The 24,793-nt window shown below is 42.9% G+C and overlaps 1 protein-coding gene and 1 non-coding gene across 5 annotated transcripts in view; both read left to right on the top strand.

The window, feature by feature from the left end:
- MAGI2 (membrane associated guanylate kinase, WW and PDZ domain containing 2) overlaps positions 1-24,793 on the top strand; it is an 825,111-nt gene that overhangs the window by 462,070 nt on the left and 338,248 nt on the right. The window lies entirely within an intron of this gene.
- On the top strand, positions 7,414-7,551 carry LOC119921174. The gene has a single exon (XR_005448480.1). It is a non-coding gene; the product is annotated as a small nucleolar RNA SNORA7 (small nucleolar RNA).

Raw genomic sequence — 24,793 nt, 5'->3', positions numbered from 1 at the left:
AGTACTTCTAGGCATTGATAGGGCAGGGAACATTTTTGCTTTGCCACGTCTTGTCCTCACCTTTAGACTGCGAGGACGTTGAGACTAGCCCCTGTTAGTTTTGGGCTTTAAAATTCTTCTTACTAGAAACTCTTCATACTAGCTCCTAGGACACTTGACAGAGAAGGTTTTAAAAATGAAATCATCAGTTCCAGACCATGGAATAAGTGTTCATTAAATACACCATTGATTGATCATTACTAATACCTATTGTCCATATCTTGGTCCCTCCTTTCCTCTCCTCTACCCCTTATCTCCTCCCCCTGATGTAATGCTAGAAGAAAATGGAATAGGAATGCCATGGGCTCTCTAAGTGTCTATCAAATCTGAATATCCAATGGGTCTGCGGATCCCAAGAAGAGATCAAAGAGGATGTTCAAGAAATCAGTCAATCGATGGTATATATTGAGTGCTTACTATGCATAGAGTACTATACCAGGTACTTGGAAGAGTACAATTCAATAGAATTGGTAGACATAATCACTGCCCACAAGGAGCTTACAGTCTAGAGGGGGAGACAGACATTAAAATACAGTATAGATAAAGGAAATTGCAGAACATAAGGATATTTCTTTAAGTCCTTTGGGACTGGGAGTGAAGTGAGTCTCACAATGCCTAAGGAGAACGCACCCTAGAGTACAGGTGGTGCAGAGGAGAGGGCAAATAGGGTGGGGAAATGAGGGGGTTAGTCAGGGCTGGCTTCTTGGAGAAGATATGATTTTAGTGGGGCTTTGAAGATGGGAAGCATGTTGGTGTGTAGGATATCAAAGGAGAGGGGTTTCCAGACCAGAGGAAGGATGTGGGCAAGGGATCGATGGTGAGAGATATGAGATTGAGGTATATTGAGTAGATTGGCATTAGAGGATCAAAGTGTGTAGGTTGGGTTGTAGGTTGGGGTATAATGGGAGATCAATGAAGCAAGATAGGAGTGGGAGATCCGATTGAATGTTTTAAAACTGATTGTAAGGAGTTTCTGTTTGAGGCAGAGTTGGATGGGCAACCACTGGAGGTTTATGCAGAGTGGGTAAACACAGACTGAACTTTTTTTATAAAAATGATCCAGACAGCAGAATGAAGTATGGACTAGAGTGGGGAGAGATAGGAAGAAGAGAGGTCAGCGAAGAGGCCAATGCAGTAGTTAAGGTGGGGTAGGATACATTCTTGGATTAGCATAGTAACACTTTGGTTGGAGAGGAAAGGGCAGACTTTAGAAATGTTAGGATTTTAGGATGACTGAATTTTGCCTTGCTCTGCCTCTAATGTGGATAAAGAAAAGTAAAACCTAACCACTGCTCTCTAGGACATTGAGGGGTGTCTCAGTTTGATGTAGCACAATCACTTTGCAAACTCTGGCACTGCAGACATCAGGTCCTGTGTACCCCAGGTCTTATAAAAACTAGGTTCTGAAAGCAGTAGGTCCTGGGAATACTAGGTACTGTAAGCATGAGGTTTTGGGAGAAACCACACAGGCACACCAGTGATGATTGGGAGCCCAGTGTCCCTAAGATTCATTTAAAAGCATTGGGATACTGGGGTAATGTGAAGGTAGATTCAGCTTCACTTAAGCATTTCACAAAAATGGTTTTACAAATGGGAAGCAGCATGGCCTGATGGAAAGAGCGCAGGCCTGGGGGTCAGACAACCTGAGTCATAATTCTGACTCTGCCACTCGCCTGCTGTGTGACCTTGGACAAGTCACTTCGCTTCTTCGGGCCTCAGTTTCTTCATCTGTATAATACTTGTTCTACTTCCCACTTAGACTATGAGCCCTGTGTGGAATAGGGACTGTGTCCGATCTGATTAACTTATAACATCCCCAGCACTTAGTATAGTGCTTGGCATCATGCAAATACCATCATGGTTATTATTACTTCACTAGCCCAACCCGACTCCAGCTGTTTTCCACTGGCCCTTGTAGATTTTCTTAGAGGAGGTCCCAATCCCCATGTTCCCAACAAAGCTGTGAAATGGCAATAAATAATGACCTATTAACCCCTAGGAAATCATTACCAGAGCTATGAATAATGTTGAGAGAATTTTATTTCTTCCTCCAGCCCAGGGTACCTATTAGAATGCAAATAAATTTCCATAAAGGGTTGATCAATACCTAAATTGTTGCAAAGAAGGTTTTTATTATAGGGACCAGAGAGAGAGAAAAATACACCTCTTTTTTCCTCTCTAATGGGGAATCCTGCATAAATAAAGACCCATTCATCAGGCAACAAGTGCTGGTAACTATCATTAAGATGGAACTAACCATGTGTGCTACATTTCCTTTCCTGCATTGATTCCTTTTTCTTTTCTTGATTTCCGTCTACTACGGGAAATTTCCTGAAAATGCAACACATTTAGGTATAAAAGTTCTCTAAAATTTATTTGCCTTATATGAAATTTTTTTACTTGGAGAAATGTTACCTCACAGAGTTACCAATCCCTTTGTGAGAGATGAAATCTTTTTTTTTAGAGGGGGGAAACATATTTTTTTAATTTCTCTGTGGCTGAGTACAGTCCAATGTCAGAAAATACTGATTTTGCATTGAATTGTGACCAAAGTTTGCTTTCATTTTAGAGATCTGGTCAAACAGTAATAGTAGAGTTAGTATTTATGAAGCACTTACAGGGTGCAAAGTACTATACTAAGCACTGGAGAGAAATGTATGGCTGAGAATTAAACAAAGTTCCTGGCTCACAGTTTTCATGCCTCCATTCTTTTAGAGATCCAATTTCACTTCTCCTTTTCCCCATCCTTTCCTTTGAGGGAAAAACAAAAATGGAAGAGGAAAATCTTTAGCCAAATATATGTCTTGCAGACCCAATCTTGCAGCTGTTTTGACCCAAACATCTCCTGTGCCCACCTGACCACTGAGTGCCCCTGCTGCTGCTGGGAAATAGCTCAGAGGCCTTCCACCAGCAACACTTCTCCTGGCCAGATTTCAGAATGTCAGGGTCCGGGGCTTTCCAGCTGTGTTACGAGGATGGGTTTGAGAGTCTATCGTGCAATGATTCATTCATTAAATTCATTCAATCATATTTATTGAGCACTTACTGTGTGCAGACCACTGTACTAAGCACTTGGAAGAGTACAATATAACAATAATGAAGGCAGCAGCATCAGCCATATGCCTCCAAAGACCAAAGCCCATCAGCACTGTGACAGAACCATCCCTACCTTCACCGTACCTCCCACTAGTAGGAGCCAAACTAAGACCCCAGTGACAACAGTCTTCATCGTTCTAATTGTTTATTCTTGAGGACAATAGCTGTTCATTATTCTATTTAATTTCCCACTAATCTTCTTTTTGCCCCATCCCATTCTACCACCTTCCCACCCACTCCTACAGCAATGAGAATATGCAGCACATCCAGATCCTTCTCACCTCCTCCCCCCGGGACATCATCCCCAATCCCATCATGACCCTGACTACCCCCACCTATTCCAAGCTCACCCACAGCTATTTTAGTAGCATGCCTTAAGCAGTATTTCTAAAAATGTGGTTTTGGCGTGAAACAAGGAAACACAACTGTGTTGGAAGCATCGGAAAGGCATACCTAGTTTGCACATAATATGAAATGAATAGGCAGGCTCGTGCTGCCTCTGCCCAAAGAAGCCAAGTGAACATTCATTAGGATAAAAATCAATTAACATTTATTTGTAGAATATTATTGGCATATTGGAAGATTTGGGGTTGGTTGTGTACTATACTCCTTTGGCTTCTAACTCCAGGGCCCTTCTGCCAGATGCCACTTAGATAGGAGACCTGGGTTCTACCCCTGGCTCTGACACTAACCAGCTGCATGACTTTGGATAATTTAACTTCTTTGTGCCTAAGTTTCCTTATCTGTCAAATGGGAATATAATATTGTTTTCTCCTTCCCTTAGCCTATGATCCTTATCTACTTGAGTGCTTTGCATGGTGTAAGACCTCTACAAGTACCACTATTATTATCATTATTATATTATCATTATTACCACATTATTATTATTATTATTCTAGGGAAGCAGCATGGAAAGAGCATGAGCCTGGGAGTCAGAGGATCAGAGTTCTCATTCTGGTTCCACCACTTGTCATGGGCAAATCACTTAAATTCTCCATGCTTAAGTTTCCTCATCTGTAAAATGGGGATTAAATTCTACCAGCTCCTATTTCCCCACTCAGAGTCGCACCTGCAGAGTTTCCAGTACTCTACCAGTCTCGACTGCAGGAGGCGGAGTCAAGCAGAGGCATATCCATTCCATTCCTAGCTTGGGCAATGGCTAGCGAGTGGAAAGCAATCTGCTAAAAGTCAAAACTCACCTGTGCAGGGCAGCAGAGCCATGGGAGAAAGTCGAGGGCAGAGACTCAAATTTACTGCATGGAAGGAGGCAATGGTAAACTATTTCCATATTTTTACCAAGAAAACTTTATGGATACACTACCAGAATTATTGCAGATGGAGGTGGGGCATTCTGAGAAAGATGTGTCCATGGTGCTGCTGTGGGTTGGAGATGACTCATTCATTCGATCGTATTTATTGAGCACTTACTGTGTGCAGAGCACTGTACTAAGCGCTTGGGAAGTACAAGTTGGCAACATATAGAGATGGTCCCTACCCAACAGTGGGCTCACAGTCTAGAAGGGGGAAACAGAGAACAAAACAAAACATATTAACAAAATAAAATAAGTAGAATAAATATGTACAAATAAAATAGAGTAATAAATACATACAAACATATATACATATATACAGGTGCTGTGGGGAGGGGAAGGAGGTAAGGTGGGGGGGATGGGGAGGGGGAGTAGGGGGAGAGGAAGGAGGGGGAAGGAGGGGGACTCGACAGCGTAAGACAAGACAAGCTCCTATATAGGCTGTGAGCCCCAAACGCATCCAACTTGATTATCTTGTATCTACTCCAGTGCTTAGGACAGTACTTGGCACAAGGTAAGTGCTTAACAAGTACTATAAAAAATGAATCTGGCAGAACCCAGAAGGGCAGGCTTGCAAATAAGGTGGTTTATTGGAAAGAGCCTGGGCCTGGAATTCAGAGGATCTGGATTCTAATCCCATTTCTGCCACTGACCTGGTGTGTAGGCAAGACATTTAATTTATCTGTTCCTCAGTTACCTCATCTATAAAATTGTTGTATTGTACTATCCCAAGTGCTTACTACAGTGCTCTGCACACAGTAAGCACTCAATAAATACTATTGAATGAGTGAATGAATAAAATGGAAATCTAATACCTGTTCTGCCTGCCCTCTAGACTGTGAGCCCTAAATGGGACAAATGCAGTCGTTCATTATTGTTGTAATTATTGGTATAGTTATTATTATTATTACAAGCAATTCCCTATTTTTATTTATTTTCCCACGTGAAAAGAAGCCAGAAGCAGCCGACATTCTATGTTTTACATGGATTCCCTATCTGTCCTTTCGCAGCTGAGTCCCATATTTTCTTGAAAAGAAAGATTATCTTTCAACCATCAGAAAAATTTGTGATATCTTTTCTTTTTCATAAACCAGTCCAAATTGTGCTTTCATGGCTCCTGTGGGCCAACTTTCAAACACTTCAAGCTAGGCTATATGAAGAAAATGAGAAAAAGATATCAACACCTTGGTATGGATGTACTGAAAAGTGGTGTGTGATCCTTGAATGGGTGCAGTCTGGATTGTGAATGAAAGAAGAACTCACCCCTGAGGCTGTCTGTACAGTAGCTTCTGAGGATATTATGTTTGCTCACACTTTTGGATTATTTGTCACAGACTTTTCTGCAAGTACATGCTGAAGCAGTGCACGTTTTGAAATTAGTATTACTGGACTGACATTTCTTGCCCTGCATGTGAAAACCTGGAATAAGGGTGTTGTTATTGCCAGAGATTATTTTCACATGTCCTGTAGACCTCCTCCAAGACTTCAACTCTTCTGAATTTAAGCTCAGGAAGACCAGAAGGACACTAGTTTCTTTGGTTGTCGGGTAGAAATTAAAGATCAGAACCCAACCTGTAACACTGGAGAAGGGGTTGGTCAGTGAGGAATCTTCTTCTGTGGAATCTCCATCTGTTAGACATTCAGTGACTGTGATTCTCACCTGGTTCGGAGAATAGGAAATATGAAACATTCACGGAAGCTTGGGCCCCATAAGGGAAATGGGGAAGGGAGGAAATCAAAGGTTAGGAGTGGGTTTAGAATTCTACCATGGACAATCCACTAAATGGGAAATGCTGAGGCCAATCTGCTTGTATTCTGGGTTCTAAGTAAGGCAATTCAGGAAACTTTTGAGACACTCTAGAATTCTAGTGCACTATAATGCATTAAAAGACTTATGGAAAATGAGCTTTTTTATAAGTCTCAGAGCCATGATCCCATTCCATGCCTAGAGTACCAGGTAGTGCCCTGAAATAATAGTTCATTGGCATAGAATGCAGCTGTGTGAAATTAGATCATATCTGATCTGATTATCTCATACATACCCCAGGACTCAGCACAGTGCTTGGCCCATAGTGAAGATGATTAAGTCTCCTGCTAAGAATGACAGATGAGCCCCAGTCCTGAGATTTCAGCACTGTACCCAGAACCCAGGTGATGGAATTATTGCTCGTGGTTTGTGGAGCATTTTCTTGACTTCAACCGATTGTGTTCATGCTGGGGCGGGGAATGTATTCATTCATTCAATCGTATTTATTGAGCGCTTACACTAAGCACTTGGGAAGTACAAGTTGGCAACATGTAGAGATGGTCCCTACCCAACATCGGGCTCACAATCTAGAAAGGTGAGACAGACAACAAAATAAAACATGTAGACAGGTGTCAAAATCATCAGAATAAATAGAATTATAGCTATATGCACATCATTAACAAAATAGAGTAGTAAATATGTACAAGTAAAATAGAGTAATAAATCTATACAAATATATACAAATGCTGTGGGGAGGGGAAGGAGGTAGGGCGAGGGGGTCGGGGAGGAGAGGAAAAAGGGGGCTAAGTCTGGGAAGGCCTCCTGGAGGAGGTTAGCTCTCAGTAGGGTTTTGAAAGGAGGAAGAGAGCTAGTTTGGCAGATGTGTGGAGGGAGAGCATTCCAGGCCAGGGGAAGGACGTGGGCCAGGGTTCAATGGCAGGACAGGCGAGAACATGGCACAGCGAGGAGGGTATCGGCAGAGGAGTGGGGGGTGCAGGCTGGGCTGTAGAAGGAGAGAAGGCAGGTGAGGTAGGAGGGGGCAAGGTGTGTAATGACTAAACACACAGAATGAGCAGTTAATAAATAATTATGTTATTATTATACTATTATGACTACTATTATGAAAGAAATAAAATGCAACCTAAGGATTCTAACATTCAAACAGGAGATGTGTATACAGTAAGAGAGTTAAGCCTAATTCAGGAGAAGTAGACATGTAGGCCCCTCTCAGGGTCACACCTGGAGAGTTTCCAGTACTCTGCCAGGCTCGACTGTGGGAGGGAAAGTCAAGCAGAGGCATATCCATTCCATTCCTAGCTTGGGCAGTGGCTAGCGAATGGAAGGCAATCTGCTACAAGTCAAAATTAATCTGTGCTGGACAGCAGCAGCATGGTAGAGAGTCGAGGGCTTGGAAGGAGGCAGTGGTAAACCACTTCCATATTTTGAGCAAGAAAACTCTATGGATACACTGCCAGAACGGTTGCAGATGGAGGTGGGGTGTTCTGGGAAAGATGTGTCCATGGCGTCGCTATGGGTCGGAGATGACTCGACAGCATAAGACAAAACAAGTAGGATTTTGTGGGGAGCTAAATTACATTAGTTGAGTTGTCTTAATTTTGATTGCAATAGCTAAGAATATGGAGAAAGAGCAATTGCTAAGGATATGGAAGCTCAAGGTTAATTTATATTATAGACCAAAGATGTCAAAGTGTGAGAAATTGTATACTTTAAGTCTGGGAAATTGGTATGTCTACTTCTCTTTACCTGTTTCCAGCAGAGATGCTCTTGTCAGTTCATATTTTTCTCCGATCCACATCTGCTGTAAACAGTACAGCTTGACAAAAAGAAAAATGGAAGGGGCTGACATTCTAAAGAATTCATGTCAGTCGAACTTAACTGCTTAAGAATTCTCAGCTCACAGTATTGCAAGCATAATCCTTGAACTGAAAAGGGAAACTTTGCCATTTGAGATCTAACAGTACTAGTAATGTGACTTATTTTTAATGGTATTAGTTAAGTGCTCTCTATGAACTAGGTATTGTACTAAGCACTGGGGTAGATACAAACTAATCAGGTTGGATACAGTCCCTGTACACACGGGGCTCACAGTCTTAATCCCCATTTTACATATGAGGTAACTGTGACACAGAGAAGTTAACTGACTTGTCCAAGGTCACATAGCAGACAAGTGGCAGAGCTGACATTCATAATAATAATAATAATAATAATAATAATAATAATAATAATGGCATTTATTAAGTGCTACTATGTGCAAAGCACTGCTCTAAGTGCTGGGGTAGATACAAGGTAATCAGGTTGTCCCACGGGGGGGCTCACAGACTTAATCCCCATTTTCCAGATGAGGGAACTGAGGCCCAGAGAAGTTAAGTGACTTGCCCAAAGTCACACAGCTGACAAGTGGTGGAGCCGGGATTTGAACCCATGACCTCTGACTCCAAAGCCCGGGCTCTTTCCACTGAGCCACACTGATTCTCTGATACAACTGTGCCATGTTGGACACAGTCTCTGTCCCACATGGACCTGACTTCACTGTTTTAATCCCCATTTTACAGTTGAGGTAACTGAGGCACAGAGAAGTTAACTGACTTTGCCAAGGTCACACAGCAGACAAGTGTTGGAGCCAGGATTAGAACCTAGGTCCTTTATACTCCCAGGTCCATGCTCTATCCACTTTGTTATGCTGCTCTTTGACTCCCAGGACCATGCTCTTTCTACTAGGCCATGATCATCATCAATCGTATTTATTGAGCACTTACTGTGTGCAGAGCACTGTACTAAGTGCTTGGGAAGTACAAGTTGGCAACATATAGAGACAGTCCCTACCCAACAGTGGGCTCACAGTCTAAAAGGCCATGATGCTTCCCAATAGGTACTTTCTGAGTACCTACTGGCAGTAACACACTGTACTAAGCACTTGGGAAAATTAAGACATATTCCTTGCCTTTAAGGAGATTGCACTCTACTAGGGTAGACAAACATATGGACTACGAATAAAAAAGTATTCCAAGATGAAATTGTGAATAACTTTGAATCAGTAATGGGTATGTACAGTTGAACACACATACTTAAACAGTTCTGAAGTTGGGTATAAATACAAAAGTTTTAAGGATATCAGTTGGGTTGAAAAGCCGCAGAGTTTTGGGGGTGTATTCAAGGGTATTGCCAATTTATTGGGGGAAGGCTTGCTGGAGGCAGGGGACTCGTATGAGGGCTTTGGAAAAGAGGAGATCTGAGATCAATTAGTGGTATTTATTGCACACTTACTGTGTGCAAAGAACTGTACGAAGCACTTGAGAAAGTATAACGTTTGGTAGACGCAATCCTCGCTCAGAAGGAACCAGACACTAAAATGAATTAGGGAAATATATGTACATAAGTGCTTAAATCTGGTGGCTTTGAGAGAGAAGGGAAATTCCACAGCTGCTCAGGGTTGTGGAATGCCAAACTTTTACCTTGAATCTAAGCTAGACTTGGATTCCTGTGATGTCTGTCTCTTGGGGAATTGGCATCCCCCATGCCAATATTTTAATAGCCTTTAGATAAGATTAAAAGCCATTTAAGTCTGAGGTCATGAAATTGGGAGGTAGATGAGGAGAGAATATTGAAGTAAATTGCTGTCTTCATGTTGGCATTTATTGTGGCTGCCTTGCTTTAGAGTCAGTTGTTGTCAGTTGTTCTTTGTTGGGTAATGTCATCATTTCGTACTTTCTAAGGGTATGTGTTGGGAATTTATTGGGAAAATGCTTGCAGGAGGTGGGGGAATTGTATGAGGGCTTTGGAAATGAGGAGATCTGAGATCAATAAATCAGTGGTATTTATTGAGCGCTCACTGACCTCCTCCTAAGACCCCTTTTATTCTAGAAGATTACTTGAAGTAGGAAGATGTGGAGATGCAGAAAGACATAACTGAGGGGGCTTCCAGGACATGGATGTGGAAGGTGAGAGAGGAAAAGAACTAGGCAATGAGACAGTGTCAGGCAGTGGTAGAGCCAGCCGATGAAGGCCTAATGGTTTGTAATATAGATCATTCCCAAAACACAATGGAGGAGACTCTAGATATGGGTGGAAAATAGATGCCCCTAAAATTTTGTGGGTAAGAAGTTAAATGTTTTGGTGCCAGCTATGCAATCTTGGTTGGAAAATGGCATCCACAGGCATGTCGAAAATGGAATTGTAAATAGAAACTGCTGGAATGTGTCTTTTTTTTTTTTCACAGAAACGCAATGGCTCTTTAGCCAACACTGACAGCAAGAGTTTGAGACGTTTCCTTAGGCATGACCACCTGTTTTCATAGGCTTTTATCTAATAAACCATGAGAGATCATGTGGCCCTTGTTCTGTTTACTTGTTCAATATCCTCATATTCTCCAGGGCATGGGTAAAGAGAGAAGTGGAATTAAAATTTAATACAAATCATTCTTCTTGAAATCAAAGCTGTTATTACTTGCATGCTTTCCTCTTCAGAAACCAATGCTTTTCCCTACTTTCTTAAAAATCCTCATGGCTTTGTTTCCTCCCAGGTAGGGGTATTTAATTCCTACATTGCCCTTTCTATGGGGAAAATGCTAAGCTTTTGGAAAACATGGTTTATATTTAAATTGAAATATGTTAGAGTATAAGTTTATTGCGGGCAGGGAGGTGCCACTTTGTTATTCTGCTGTTCCCCATCACCTAAGGCATTCATTCATTCATTCAATCGAATTTATTGAGCGCTGTGTGCAGAGCACCGTACTAAGTGCTTGAGGGAGTACAACAATAGACATACACATTCTCTGCCTACACTGCCTAGAGCAGTCTCAACACAGGGAGACAGACATTAATAGAAGTGAATGAATGACAAATATGGACATAAGTGCTGTAGGGCTGGGAGGGGGGAGAAGAACAAAGGGAGTAAGTCAGGTGATGAAGAAAGGAATGGGAGAAAAGGAAAGGGGGATTTAGTCAGGGAAGGCCTGACTTGGCCAGGAGAAGATGTCTACCTAGCAACTTTCTATGACCGCTGATCAGTGATGAGTGAGTCCATCACTGCTCAGAAAAAATGGTGACACAAGAATGCCTCTTTCTTTCCTCTTTGTCTTTACAACCACCATCTTGGTTCTAGCCCACTTCTCTCCTGGATTACTGTAACAGCTTTCTTACTGACAGCCCTTAGTATTATTATTATTATTACATAAAGCTTTCCCCAGAAGCTCTCAACAATGGTGTCATCTTTCAAATTCAATCTTCTGCCTCTGAACCAAGCTGGGACTTTTCCTCTGCAAAATTTACTGTCCCTGCTCCTTCCTTTACACCAATTTAATGACCTCTCCCAAGTGCTTAGTACAATGCCCTGCACACAGTAAGGGCTCAATGAATATGATTCATTCATTGATTGACTGACCTCCTGAGTGGATTCTGCATCAGCCTCTCCTCTCTTCAATCTATCCTACATGGAGTTAGTTGTATAATAATCCTAAAATGCCATTCAGAATTAAATGCTCCCTTCCTCAAAAACCTTCAGTAAGTACCCATTTTGTCTTACATGAACCTGAACTCATATTATCTGGTATAAAAGGTTTCCATCAACTGTATCCATTTTACTTGTCTGCTCTCTTTTCCTGCCACACCCCAGTTTGAGATTCTCCCAAACTAATTTTGTCATTATATCTTAATCAAGACTCTCCCATTTCCAATCCATTGCTCATGTCCTTTGCCCCATGTAAAACTACCTTCTCTCTCAAATTTTCGGATCACAATCCTCCCCATCTTCAAAGCCTTTACAAAAAGCCACCTTCCCAGGAGACATTCCCAGACTAACCCCTTCCACTCTCATCACATCATTACCCCATCTTTCACTTCAACACCCTTGTGTTTATCTGTTCACTAATTCAATCCTCCAGTTCATCGATATTCCACTTCCTTTCTCAATGTTGTTACTTTTAACTGGAACATCTGGAATTTCCCGTAGACTGGCAAGTACCTCATTACAAAGAGGCTCTCTTTCCATGGCAGAGATCAGAAATCCAGTAAGATTGTGTGAACACAATTTCCAGTCCCTTCCCCCTGTTTGCTACATTTCTGTATTCATAGTTATAGATTCAAGAAGTAGTGTGGCCTATTGGAAAAAGTATAATCATGGGAGTCAGAGGACATGGGTTCAAATCTTGGCTGTACAAATTCAGTCATGTGACCTTGAGCAAGTTACCCAACTTCTGTGCCTCAGTTTCCCCATCTGTAAAATGGGGTTAAATATGTGTTCTTCCTTCCCAATTAGACTGTGAATCTCATGTGGGACAGAGACTGTATCCAACTTGAATTTCTTATATATACACCACAGCTCAGTCCACTGCTTGGCATAAAGCAGGGGCTTTTCTTTTTAACATTGCAATTGGTTTGAAACTACCATTATTATTCCCCCCAGCCTAAGGATGAAGGAAAAAAGGAGTGGAACCCAGTGAACACCAGCTTCAACATTAAAGGGTCAGACTTGTTTTAATACAAGTTCTTATTGAAGGAGCATCTAGTGGACCAAGCACCCTAAGCCCTTCTGTTGGATGCACATAGATTTGCCAAAACCTCTTTAAGAAACCAGAAGTGAGGTCCATTCCCTGGTTCTGCTAACTAGGCTCTAAACTGCTCTTTGGTTTTGATGTCAGTTCTCAAAAAGAGAACTGACCCTAAACTGTAAGTTCACTGTGGGCAAGGATTGTGTCTGCTTATTGTTGTATTGTACTCTTCTAAGCTCTTAGTACAGTGCTCTGCACACAGTAAGCACACAACAAATTCAATTGAATGAAAGAGATCATCATTGGGATTAATTCCTAATGTCTTTCCCCGTCTTCATAAAATAATAATAAGAAGAAGAATGAAGAAGAACTTACTATGTGGCAAGCAATGTGCTAAGCTCTGGAGTAGATACAAGATAATAAGGTTATTCACAGCCCCTGTCCCACGTTGACCTCCTAGTGTAAGCAGGAGAGAGAACAGGTATTGAATTCCCCATTTGTTCATTCATTCAATCATATTTACTGAGTGCTTACTGTGTGCAGAACACAATCATATTTATTGAGTGCTTACTGTGTGCAGAGCATTGTGCTAAGTGCTTATAGATGAGGAAACTGAGGCACTGAGAAGTTGAATGACTTGGCCAGAGTCACACAGAAGGCAAGTGGCAGAGAACTCTGACTCCTAAACCCATGCTCTTTCCACTATTCCACACAACTACTTCATGGAGTTAGCAGGTCAAATGAAAGAACACTCTAGTTCCACCAGGATTTCAAAGCTTGTGAGTGAGCTCCACAAATATTCTCCAATGCTGCGGCTTTTCTTTTCTCTCAAAGCTAAAAGACTAGAAACACTCCAGGAAGGAGGGGAAAATTTTATATTAAAACACTTCTGACCTTTTAACTTAAATTAAAAATATCCATGAGAGGAGGAAGCCAGAAAAAAAAAGGATGAAATAGCATTGTCAGAGTTCCCATCAGAAAAGTTGAAATGGCATTTGGCTTGTGAGAAAAACTTTAGAATTCTGTGAAATATGCTATTTGCTCCAGGAATATTTCAAAGTACCACTGATAACTGCAGCCTCCTTTACAGAGGTTAAGAGACTAAGCAAAGTAGGAATCTGACTTGACTCCTACTCATCTGAAAGTGAATAGCAGGAGGCTTTATTTCCCACTAAAGAGCATGCAGATGAGAAAGAATATAAATAATAGGCCATTAGAGTACCCAAATGTGTTCAAAGCTGGATCTTTTTTGCCCAGATCAGCTAATGACTCTCCCTGTCCTTTGGGAGTAATAGTGAACACCTTGAAGGTTCTTTTTTACTGTCTTTAATGGAAAGGATATGGAGAACTGCATTTCTTCATTTGGAAAAAGAGGACTGCAAGAAAGTAGAATATTGGAGATTTTGCCAAAAGACTTTGCCAAGATGTAGCAGAATTCTGAAGTGTGCTTTCATGCTTGTAACTTTGCCTATTTCCAGGAGAAGCTAGGACATTCCCTCCTGCATCACCACTTGTGGCAGTATTTACTGAGCACTTATTGTGTGCAGATTACTGTTCTAAGCATTTGGGGGGGGGGGGGTACAATAGAGTAAATAAACACAATCTCTGTCTTCAAGGAGGTAACAAGCTAATAATAATAAAAATATTAATTGTATTTGTTAAGTACTTATTAGGTGCCAGGCACTGTACTATGGGCTGGGATAGATCCTAAATAATCCAGTTGGACCCAATCCCTGTCCCATGTGGGGCTCGCAGTCTTAATCCCCATTGTACAGATGAGAAAACCAAGGCCGAGAGAAGTTGAATGACCTGCCCAAGGTCACACAGCAGACAAGTGGCAGAGCTGGGATCAGAATCCAGGTCCTTCTGATTTCCAGGCCCATGCTCTATCAACTAGGCCAGGCTGCTAATGGGAGAAACTCACTCAACAGGTGGGTGAACACTTCAGTGCTTAGAGATACAAAGCCAAGCGCAAGTGGTGATGCAAGGGGGAATGAAAATAGGCTATGGAGATAAAAGATAAGTCAAGGAAGGCTTTCTGGAAAAAATGTGATTTTAGTAGGGCTTTGGAAATGGGGAGAGTGTGGTCTCATGGATGTGAAGGGAAAGGAATTCTGGATAGTAGAGAGGGAATGAGCGAGGAGTAGATGGCGAGAAAGACAACAGCAAGGCACAGTGAGTAGGTTGGCATTAGAGGAATGAAGTATTCAGGTTGGATTGTAGTTAGGGAGGAGTTAGTACTGAAGAGTTTCTCCCTGATATAGCGATAGATGGGGCTACCATTTGGAGCAGAGCTATTCTTTAGAAAAATGATCTGGACAGTGGAATTAAGTGTGGACTGGAAGGGATAAGAATGGAGACAAGGGGGGGTCCACTAGGAGAGTGATGCAGGAATCAAGACGGGCTGTGATGAGTGCCTGACTGGCACGATAGCAATTTAGTTAGAGAGGAAGGAACAATTTCTGGAAGTATTATGAAAAAAGAACCGACAAGATTGGAGACTGACTGAATGTGTGGGTTGAAGGAGAGAGAAAAACCAAGATTAATACTAAGGTTGCTGGCTTCTGAGACAGGGAGGTTGGTGGTGTCAGTGGTAATGGGAAACTCATGAGTAGGAAAGGGCCTGGGAGAGAAGATGAAGAGTTTTGAGAGTCCCAAAAGCTTGTAGCATGCCCCAGAGCAGAGACCCTGTCTTGTTTAACCCATAGCATTTAGTGAATGGCTCCAAGTCTGTAGCTGATCAATACATGCAGTTTATTCACTGGGGCTGAGATGTGTCATGATTCTCAGGATTTGTGAATTCCAGGCTATGAGGACCCAAATCAGTTTTTTAAATGCCTGTTCTTGGTTTAGCATCCTTACCTCCTCCATAATGGTTGTGAATATGAGGGAGATGGAGAGGAGGGGTTGGGAGGGGAGCATTGATCAGAGTAAAAGCTGGAAAACAGGGATCCATTTTGCATGAAACATCCTGAATAATATACAAGCGGGCACTGAAGCAAGGACTCAGAATAACTTCAGCAGGCACGCCAATTAGTCTCTTATGTGGTCAGGAGTCAAGGAGCACGATAAAATTTCTAGAAGACCAAACTGATGAAAACCATAAAAGAACAGGCACGAAGCGGCATATGGCCTCTTCCTTGTCCCATAACGGCTTCTTCCTTAGCAGATTACAGTTCTACTCAAGAGCCATTCTATCTCTTAATAGAAGCACTTTCCACGACAGCCTCAATGTTACAGCTGCTTTCAGGCCTCTTGTGACCCACCCGAGATTAACAGATTATTACTGAAATGAGGTTGAACCACGCTGCTACCAAGCAGACATTCCCAAGATGTTAGGTTGGCAAATTCTCAGAGTCCTTACTCATGGTCTAGTGGAAAGAGTATGGGCCTTTGAGCCAGAGGACCTGGGTTAGATTCCTAGCTTTGCCATTTGTCTGTTGCACAACCTCAGACAAATCACGAAACTTCTCTGTGATCTGCACACAGTAAATGATCAGGGTTCATTCATTCCATCGTATTTATTGAGCACTTACTGTGTGTGGAGCACTGTACTAAGGGTTGGACACAGTCCCTGTCTCACAGAGGACTCACAGTCTTAATCCCCGTTATGCAGATGACATAACTGAGGCACAGAGAAGTTAAGTGGCTTGCCCAAGGTCACACAGCAGACAAGTGGTGGAGAAGGGATTAGAACCCAGGTCCTTCAGACTCCCAGGTCCGTGCACTATCCACACAGTCATGTCAGGGAGGGCTTCTCCAGATGCATCTTGCATCTTGGACCTTGCAGTGGTGCATAGCGTGAAGCAGTGTAGCCTAGTGGAAAGAGCACAGGCCCAGGACTCAAAAGCCCTGGTTCTAATCCCATTCTACCATGTGCCTGCTGTATCATCCCAGGCAAGGCCCTTAACTTCTCTGTGCTTCAGTTTCCTCATCTGTAAAATGAGGATTCAACACCTGTTCTCCCTCCCGCTTAGGCTGTGAGCCCCAAATGAGACATGGACTGTGTTCAGTCTGGTTGTATTTTATCAACCCCAGCATTTAATATGGTGCTTGGCACATAGTAAGCACTTAATAAATGCCATTGTTTTTAGCATGTGAGGTGGCTCTGGGCTTGACTGTGTGATCTCTGCTTCTGGGCATGAAGTCACTTCTTTAGTAAAGAAAGATAAAAGATGCACTCTTCCTCCCTCACTAGGATAGAACAACCTAACATTTTTTTTTCTTTAGTGGTATTAGTTAAGCACTTACTATGTGTCAGGCACTTCACTAAGCACTGGGATAGATATAAGCTAATCAGGTTGGACACAACCACTGTCCCACATGGGGCTCACAGCCTTAATCTCCACCTTACAGATGAGGGAACTGAGGCACAGAGAAGTGAGGTGATTTTCCCAAGGCCACATGGCAGACAAGTGGAGGAGGCAGGATTAGAACCCAGATTCTTCTGACTTCCAGACCTGTGGTCTATCCAGTTGACCATGCTGCTTCGCAATTTTATCCCTTTTGGGAGAAGTGTTTCGTCATTTGTTTTTTTTTTTTTTTTAATTTCAACCTGTATTTCTTTTGGCATATCCTGCTGGAAGAAGAAGGCTTATTGTGTTTGTCCCATTTGAAGAGGTGTTGGTTGGGCATGTAGGACATTCCTACTCATCTTTCTGGGAGCTGCTGTTTTTATTATGGTATTTGTTAAGCGTTTACTATGTGCCAAGCACTGTTCTAAGCACTGGTGGGATACAAGGTGATCATGTTGTCCCACGTGGGGTTCACAGTCTTCATCCCCATTTTACAGATGAGATAACTGAGGCCCAGAGAAGTTGTGACTTGCCCAAAGTCACACAGCTTACAAGTGGAGGAGCCAGGATTAGAACCCATAACCTCTGACTCCCATGCCTGTGCTCTTTCCACTGAACCATGCTGCTTCTCTGCTATCACAGGAGGTCAAATAAGAAATAAGAATAATAGTAATTATAACAATGGCATTTGTTAAGTGCTTACTACTACTACTACTAATAATAACTGTGGTATTTGTTAAATGCTTATTATATTCCAAGCACTATTCTAAGCCCTGGGGTAGATACAAGTTAATCAGGTTGGACAGTCACTGTTCCACGTGGGGCTCACAGTTTTAATCCCCACCCTTTAATTACAATTGTCAATGTACCCTTCTCTTTGATTTATGTCTTACCCTGAAAAGATCAGGGTATACAAATATTGTACAATTGGGCTTTCTACATATTCCTCTGTCACGTATGTCCAGAATTCACCAAGCGTTTTGCTGTTTCCCATCTTCAGGGATCCCTTGGCAGTAGATTTATTAGCTAGTGTGGGAGAATCCCTAAGTGCCAATAGGGCAACCCCTCCCCACAAGGTTAGATCTCCCTTGTATCCTACCCTGAGTCCTCTCGACAGGCTTTATGGGTACCCTGGTTGCCCCACAAGGGTTCTGGTTTCCATGGATACCGAAGTAGTCCCTCTAGGAGCGATGGGTATCATTTCCCCCTGGGTTTCCAGCAGTAGGGCAGAAGGCATTGTTCTCACACTTAGAACTGGCTGGGCTGGACTCTCGGTCGCTCTTTCCCAGCTCTTTGTCAGAACCCGGCGGCTTCTGAGTTGGGCTGGAACAGACCCAAATTCAGGTTTCTTAACCCATTCACTCTTTGAAGCCTGTACTCACTCCCCTCTCCCATCCCCTACCCCCACTCTAAAAGCCTTACTCCCTTTTCATCCACATACATGCATTGAGCTCATGGCACCTGCACTAAGGATAGGACCCAGGGCCTGCTCTGAGTTGTACTATCCCTAAGAGGGGCTAGTCCTGTCCTTTTGGGGACAGACTCTCCCAGGGATTGACTCTGCTTCTGATTAGCTCCAGAAGAGGGGGACATTAGGAGAGCCGAGCAAACCTGGGCCTCAAATTTGGGAGGGTGGGATTGGGAAGCGTAGGCTTGTAGACCCACCAAAACACATGAGTGGTACCGTGCCCCTCTGCCAGATCAGCAGGGTGGCAATTTCTCAGCTGCCAGTCTGCCAGAGTTCATCTCACATATTCCTGTTTTGAGCCAGCCAATCTCCTATCTGTCTGGTACAAGCTCCAGTCCCTTGGGCAATATTCCTGTCGCATCATTAATTAGCTGGTGTTTGATGCATCGCTTTCCCTGCCTTTCATCAGAGATGGGGGGCAAATGGGAATCTGGATTGACACTGGTTTGCAAGGTGTCTCTCCAGATCCAGAGGCTATAAAAGCTTTCCCAATGTATCAAGTGTTTCTGCAGCACCCACCAGCACGAAATGAGGTGGTGGGTGGATAGGGGTGAGGTGGGAGAGGAAATAAAAAAAACCAGAAGGGACAGAGACACCCCGAGGTTGTGGGGAGAGAGAGAGGGGAAGGAAGAGTGAGGAGCATTGGTACCTCAGGTGGTAATGTGTTTATAGGTGCAGCCTAGTGTGTTTATAGGTGCAGCCTGGCCTAGTGGATAGAGCATGGACCTGGGAGTCAAAGGACCTGGGTTCTAATCCTGGCTCTACCATGTGTCTGCTGTGTGACCTTGGGCAAGTTACTTAAATTCTCTGTGCTTCAATTACCTCATCTGTATGTACAATGGGGATTCAATCCTACTCCCTCTTATTCAGACTGTGAGACCCATATGGGACTGTATCCAGACTGATTAACTCGTATCTCCCCCAGTGCTTAGAATAGTGCTTGGCACATAGTAAGTACCTAACGAGTACTATAATTATTATTATTATTACATTTCCTGCCCAGACTCCTTCCAGTGGGCTGGGTGTAAGACCCACTCCTCTGGATTGTTAGCTCACTGTGAGCAGGTAATGTGTCTAACAACTCTGTTGTATTGTACTCTCCCAAGCACTTAGTACAGTGCTCTGCATACAGTAAGTGCTCGACAAATACCATCGATGAGGACAAGAAGTTTTTCTTTTTGTTGGCTTATTGTTGTTGTGATTGATGATGATGATGAGTTTGAAGTTGATGAGAAGGAAGAGGAATATGATCAGGAGAAAGAGGGGGAAGAAGATGACAATGTTGATGAATCACTATTCTGGGGCAAACATTTAGTATCTTCATATTCCTAGATTTAAAAACTGTAGATCACCCAAAGAAATTCTTGGTCTTTTCCCCAACACCCTCTCAAGCAACCAGTCTGTCAAGCAACTTGGCAACCCAGTTAGGACCAAGACTTCCTTCCCCAATTCCCTCCCTAGAGTTTTATGGACTGGGAGAAGCAGCACCTGTGGTGAATGTTAGAAGTCTTGGGGTTGTTGTTTTTTAATGGTATTTAAGTGCTTGCTATGTGCCAGGCACTGGGGTGGTTACAGGCAAATCAGGTTGGGCACAGTCCATGTCCCACATGGGGCTCACAGTCCCTATTTTACAGGTAAGGGAACTGAGGCAAAGAGAAGTGAAGTGACTTGCCTGAGGTCACATAGTTGAAGAGTGGTGGAGCAGTGATTAGAACCCAGTTCTTCAGATTCCCAGGCCCATGCTCTATCCACTAGGCCATGGCTGCTTCTCACCATCAATCAACAGCTCTTGCTGAAGTTGCCTTGGCATTGTGGAGTGGCTTTGGCCTAAGGGGTGTGTCCCCCCCCCCCCCCCCCAGTCATTAAGCCTCAACTTTAACATAACAACATTTAGATTGTAATCATTTTTCTGGTGTTTGAGAGTGCTTTTCTTTCCTGGGGAAGAATTTGGGGGGCTAAGGGGAATGACATATTTAAGAGGTGAACTCTCTCAGAGGAAAAACATGTATAGTTTTGAGATTTCAAAAATTTCACTTATTATCAAACCACTGCCTTAGGGAGGCTATTTAAAAGTCAGGCATTGTACCACTACTAAAATCTGTTACTATTCAAAGGCACAGTCAGTTCCCCAGCACCTTATCTGTCAAGATATAACTTCTATATTTTTCATCCAAATCTACTGATTCAACAAAATACCAGTGCCTCTAACTTGAAAAACTTTCAAGAAAGCAAGGTACAGAACTCATCAAAATGCTTCAGGTTGCCCCTGGGTTATATACCTTCTTGCAGGGTCCCTTGCTTCAGTGCATTCTGGGATTGAAATGTTAAACAAATGCACACCAAGGTCATTCCTTCTCCTTTGGCTGTTCAATAATTCAAACATTTTGGTAGTTTTTTCCATTCCTGAGTTTCTACGCTAGCTATAAGCTATCAAAATGCAGGTCGATTTTTTTTTTCCAAAGGGAAAATCCCAGAGGTGAATTAAAGGAAATTAGATGATTGGGAACTTAATTGAGTTTTGACACCCAGAAACTAAGATAAGATGTAACTTTCCATTTCCCTTTTCATAGGCATTCTGTATAGGGTACATAGCTCCCATCATTCATTGAGAAGCAGCATGGCTTAGTGGAACCAGCATGGGCCTGGGAGCCAGAGAACCCAGTTTCTAATCCCACTCCACCAAAAGTAGCTCCACCACTTTTCTGGTGTGTGACCTTGGGCAAGTCACTTAACTTTTCTGGGTATCCTGTGTAAAATAAGGATTAAGACTATGATCCCTGTGGGGGACAGGGACTGTGTCCAACCAGATTATTTTGTATCTCCTCCAGTGCTTAGTACAGTGCCTGGCACATAGTAAGCGTTTAACACCACAATTATTATTAGTACTAATATTCGGAAGCAAAATGTTTCCTGTTGTGTGGCTGCGTTTTCATTTTGCTCTGTTATCTATTGAAATTGCTATCATTCTCTCTTTCCAATCAATTTATGAATTATAGATGGAAGACACTCAATTGCAGAGAGTCACCACAGAATACTGTGCTCACAGGGGATGGATGTTAGGCATCTGTTCAGCAAAAAATAGACCTAATTAAAGGGGATGTGTGAGTCCCACTGACAGAGCCAATGTGATCTCCCCAAGTCAACCTTTTGCTGATGAAGCAGAAACAGTAGAGGAGGTAGAGTTCTCTTACTGGAGACCCCAGCTAACTAGAATTCTCTGATGCACTTTGAAATGGATTTTATGTTACCCTAAAGAATACGTATAGAATCCAAACATCTAGCAAGAAAATGGATAAAACGCTAATGCTTCCCATGCTCTAAGAAATAGCATTTCCCAATGACATTTGTAATGTACTTTATGGGAAGCATATTTATTTAAATATTTGTAATAATTTGTCTGTTATTTCTGATGAGAGATTTCATCAGTAGCTCCTGATTAGAGAAGCTCAGTATGAATACTGGCATTGAAAGATCAGCAATTGGATGTGTTATGGAGATGGTGACTTATCCCATAGGAAGAATGAATAACAGAAGCAGAGATTAGAATTCCAGTCCTGGGATTTATCCCTTTAACCAAGAAGCATCCCACAATACCAGAGCTGGTAATTAAAGTGAGTTTCAGAATAGCAATACAGCTGTCACTGGAATTTCTTCACTTCCTGAGCTGAGATATTCCTAGGGAATATGAATCTTAGGTCCTTGAGCCTTTTTTTTTAATGGTACTCATTAAGTGATTACTTTGTGCTAAGAACTGTACTACAGATAGAAGATAATCAGGTTGGACACGGTCCCTGTCCTATATGGAGCTCACAGTCTCAGTGGGAGGGAGTAGAATTTAATTCTCATTTTACAGATGAAAAAAACTGAGGTGCAGAGAAGTTAAGTGACTTGTCCAAGGCAACACAGCAGACAAATGAGGGAACTAGGAATTGAATCCAGGTCCTCTGATGCCCAGGCCCCTGCTCTTTCCACTAGGCCACCTCAGGGACCATGTCAAAGAGACACGAGCTTTCTAGAAAGAGCTCAGGCCTGAACTAGAAGCTCCAAATTATTGTCATCATTACTTTTATCATCATTATTATTGTATTGTATTCCTATGTGCTAAGCACTGGAGAAGATACCGCTAATCAGATCAGAAACAGCCCCTTTCCTACATAGGACAAAATTCTCAGAGATGGAGAGGGCAGGTATCTTTTCCTCATTTTATAGATGTGGAGACCGAGGCCCAGAGAAATTAAGTGATTGGTCCAAGGTCACACAGCAGGTCAGCGCTAAAGCCAGGGTTAGAATCTACATCACCTGACTCCCCATCTCTTACTGTTTTTATTAGGCTGTGCCCAATGCTCCAAAAAACTAGAGGACTGCTTTCCATTTAGTGAGACTGATAGAGAACGTAAACAACATGAAATGCTCAAATAAGCCATAACATTTTGTCTTCTCTGATTAAAGCCACGTTCTTTGCACTGTGGCCCATGGATCTGGTCATGGTCTCCTTCCCTCCTAGCTCTGGATCTCTGCCATCTGCTTTGGTGGGAGGGGTTGTAACATTGATAACAGTTTTCGGGGAAGGAAGAGAAGAGGGACAAGTCAAAAAAAAGTGGACACACCTATCCTGAGAGTGAGGCTTCGGCCTGTTGAGACATCTTACACCGCTGGCCATGGGGGCCACCAGCGTTCATCACTATTCATTCGCTCAGCGTAACAGGAATGTGGTTCTCCTTGCAAATCAATCCATCAATGTTATTGAGTGCTTATTGTGTTCAGAGTACTGTAGTAAGCGCTTGGGAGAATACAGTCCAACAGAATTAGCAGACATGTTCCCTGCCCGTATAACAGAGTTCAATATAAACAAACTACAAATGTGTACCTAACTTCTCAAGCGCTTAGTACAGTGCTCTGCACACAGTAAGCGCTCAATAAATACAATTGAATGAATAATTGCTGAGCGGCTGAGAACAGAGTAACTGTCAAGTGCTTAAAGGATACAGATTCAAGTGTATGAACATGTATTTCCAAACACTCACTTTTTTGATCTCTTTCTTGCTTTCTCTCTCTTCATTCGTTCACTCAGTCGTATTTATTGAGCACTTACTGTGTGCAAAGCACTGAACAAAGTGCTTGGGAGAGTACAATATGACAACACACAAGCACATTCCCTGCCCACAATGAGCTTTCTCCCTCTTTCTGTATCTGGAGAAGCAGTGTGGTCTAATGGAAAGAGCAAGGGCCTGGGAGTCAGGAGGACATGGGTTTTAATGATGATGATAATGATGATGGCATTTATTAAGCGCTTACTATGTGCAAAGCACTGTTCTAAGTGCTGGGGAGGATACAAGGTGATCAGGTTGTCCCACGGGGGGCTCACAGTCTTAATCCCCATTTTACAGATGAGGGAACTGAGGCACAGAGAAGTAAGTGACTTGCCCAAAGTCACACAGCTGACAATTGGCAGAGCTGGGTTTTGAACCCATGACCTCTGACTCCAAAGCCCGTGCTCTTTCCACTGAGCCACGCTGTTTAATCCCAGCTCTGCCACTTCATTCATTCATTCAATTATATTGAGCGCTTACTGTGTGCAGAGCACTGAACTAAGCGCTTGGAAAATACAAGTTGGCGAAATATAGAGACGGTCTCTACCCAACAATGGGCTCACAGTCTAGAAGGGGGAGACAGACAACAAAACAAAACATGTGGACAGGTGTCAAGTCATCAGAATAAATAGAAGTAAAGCTAGAAGCACATCATTAACAAAATAAATAGAATAGTAAATATGTACAAGTAAAATAGAGTAATAAATCTGTACAAACATATATACAGGTGCTGTGGGGAGGGGAAGGAGGTAGGGCCGGGGGGATGGAGAGAGGGAGAGGAAAAAGGGGGCTCAGTCTGGGAAGGCCTCCTGAGGAAGTGAGCGCTCAGTAAGGCTTTGAAGGGAGGAAGAGAGCTTACTTGGTGGATGTGTGGAAGGAGGGCATTCCAGGCCAGGGGGAGGATGTGGGCCGGGGGTTGACGGCAGGACAGGTGAGAACGAGGCACAGTGAGGAGATTAGCGGCAGAGGAGTGGAGGGTGCGGGCTGGGCTGTAGAAGGAGAGAAGGGAGGTGGGGTAGGAGGGGGCAAGGTGATGGAGAGCCTTGAAGCCGAGAGTGAGGAGTTTTTGCCTGATGAGTAGGTTGACTCATAGCCACTGGAGATTTTTACCACTTGTCTGCAGTGTGACCTTGGGCAGATTACTTAACTTCTCTCTACTTCAGTTCCCTCATCTGTAAAATGGGGATTAAGACTGTAAATCCTATGCGGAACAGGGACTGTGTCCAACCTGATTAGCCTGTGT

Source organism: Tachyglossus aculeatus (assembly GCF_015852505.1).
Source record: "Tachyglossus aculeatus isolate mTacAcu1 chromosome 12 unlocalized genomic scaffold, mTacAcu1.pri SUPER_6_unloc_1, whole genome shotgun sequence".
Classification (NCBI taxonomy): Eukaryota; Metazoa; Chordata; class Mammalia; order Monotremata; family Tachyglossidae; genus Tachyglossus; species Tachyglossus aculeatus.
Note: the sequence above shows the minus strand (reverse complement) of the source record. Positions and strands in the feature narration are given on the sequence as shown.